Source organism: Mugil cephalus, chromosome 4 (genome assembly GCF_022458985.1).
Source record: "Mugil cephalus isolate CIBA_MC_2020 chromosome 4, CIBA_Mcephalus_1.1, whole genome shotgun sequence".
NCBI classification, from domain to species: Eukaryota; Metazoa; Chordata; class Actinopteri; order Mugiliformes; family Mugilidae; genus Mugil; species Mugil cephalus.
In genome coordinates this window covers 22750317-22752792 of record NC_061773.1, presented here as the reverse complement: position 1 = coordinate 22752792, position 2476 = coordinate 22750317, and the positions used below count along the sequence as shown (strand labels likewise).

At 44.4% G+C, this 2476-nt stretch overlaps 1 non-coding gene across 1 annotated transcript; it reads right to left on the bottom strand.

Annotated features, from left to right (window-relative positions):
- Positions 1 to 1896: 1896 nt before the first annotated feature.
- trnac-gca lies at positions 1897 to 1968 on the bottom strand. Its single transcript has one exon. It is a non-coding gene; the product is annotated as a tRNA-Cys (tRNA).
- Positions 1969 to 2476: the final 508 nt, after the last annotated feature.

Here is a 2476-nt window from a genome sequence, read left to right as displayed (position 1 = left end):
TGTTCTTCCAAGGTTGTGAGCTAAGGTATTATTTGAATAGCCTAATACTGAATGCAAAACGATAATAATAGCACTAGGTCGAGTTTACTACAGAACCCAAATAGCAGGTAGGGGGTCACTACTAATTCTCTAATCAGGTTGGGGATCCTTGGGCTAAAAAAAAATGTTGAAGACCCCTGTGTTACACGTTCACCATCATTCACCATTTCTTAATTTACACTGAGCATTTATTGAGAAGACATAAACATGAGCATGCAGCGTAGTAGTTATAATAGGCTAATATAAGACTGGCTGGAAGAAGGCAAGGAAATAGTTCATCGGATGAACGTGGTGACGTAGCAATGGAGGATGGACGGATATATACAGCGTGTATATACACAGCGTGGGGAAAATGGCCATTGGCCACATTCATCAGAGGAGATCAGAGTGTGTGCAGACAGGGTTTACTTATTGAACTTTGATTCTAAGTTTAATGCATTATCCTGTGATACGCTATGTAACCAGTTATTTCACGGTGCAGAGAAAACCATCTTCTCATCAATACAGATAAAACCAAAGATGGTAGTGGAAGTTCCGAAGGTTCATGCCCCATTTGCACCCTGTAACCATCAAGGAGAATGAGGCTAAGGGGTCATTTAATATCTGCTGAACATGTTCTACCAGACTATCGTTGCCAGTTCCCTCTTCTGCGCTCTGGAAAAAGTGCTGGGAAGGCAGCACTAAGAAGAAGGAACCTCACAGCTGGACAAACTGATACAGAAGGACGGCTCTGCGGTAGGGGCAGAGCTGGAGTCGCTGACATCAGTGGCAGAGGGAAGGACCTTGGAAAAAGCTCCAAACCATTATGAACAATGTCCACCACCCTCCTCATGACACCATAGTCAGCCGGAGAAGCTCGTTCAGTGACAGGCTGCTGTTTCTGTTGGCGCAGCTGTGCAGTCATTGGAAGTGAAGGTAGGATCATTTCTATAATGAGCTAATGCTAGCTGCTGTAGTTTGCCATGCCAAATCATTACACAGCTTCTGATGTCTAGGGCCAGTCCTAGAATCCGACCTTGCATTAAAATCCGATCTGGTCGACCTGATCGCGAGTGACTACCTTTAGGTATGTGTGTTCAGACCTGACGTTAACATGCGTCTCCAGATGCGGCCCAATCTCCAGATCCGATCTCAGTTTCGCGCCCTGTAGGCAAATAAACTCTGATATCAGCTACTGTAATGGATCTCAGGACGTGTTACGTTCACACTACCAATGGAATATGGACACATTCGACCCAGAACACCTCCAAATGTGGCCAGAGATGAAATCTCTCAAATGTGATCCTTGGAGTGATCACGGTTGCTTTGGTGTTAACGCAAGGTTTGAAGAGGCCCTATGTGCTTGGAGGTAAACACAGATGTATAAGCTTTATATGGTGCAGTGTTCACACTTCCAGCAAATGAAAACGGATTGGTGGTCCCATCCGTTGTACTTCATATCCGAGACGGTGATGGTGGCGGGTGCTTCAGTGTTCAGTGGTTCAGGCAATGCTGTATACAGCATCTGGGTACTTGTCGTTGAACGTATGCAAAATTGCAAGCTAGTGTAAATACGGAAGTAGACATGGCTTGAGGCCGGCAACGACGGCTACAGTCTGTTGGTATTTGGTTATAAATCAGTTTTGGATCTGTAGACTCCACCACATGAAAGGGGCCAGTTGATGCTGAGATATTTGACTCAGCTGACTGAGTCAGTGGTTCACGAAAGCCAGTCAGAAAATGTGAGATGTTATGTGTTAATGTGAGTAACAAGAGTTTGTGACAATAAATACAGAGAACCAGGAGGATAAGAATAGAAAAAAAAAACACAATTGTCCAACAATGGGGAAATTGCAGGAAAATAGTTTAGCACTGTGCAGGGGGCATCCGGATTTGAACCGGAGACCTCTTGATCTGCAGTCAAATGCTCTACCACTGAGCTATACCCCCTTGGGAAAAGAACTTCCTGACAGAAAAGTGCGACTTGCAACTGATTTCGTCATTAAACTTCGAGAAATAGATGATTAGACAGGAGTTGGGGTGATGAAACTGAGAATGATTCTGATGGAAGGGGAGCGGAGGTACAATTATGCCCCACAAACTGACTAGAGCCACAACTATTGGTCATTAGGATTCATCATCTGTGGAACATTATTGTCTGCAGAGAGACGGGATGTATTTAGTAAATACATTTATGGTTATACCCACTCCCAGACAATGACTTGGATGATGATGTAGAAAGAAAAAACCTAAACAAACTGAAGGACTAACTCCACTCTAAGGTGGCTGTCTTTCCAGGTTGGGTGCAGAGGATGGCAGGTATTTACAGCAAGATGACTCAGACACCGACTGTACTGTACGCTACGATCGGTGTTAAAGTTGTGGTGCATCCGCGGTGAAACCTGTGAGAATCATGACGCTCGTAAAAACTTACAACTGACAACCTGAAAAGACCTAA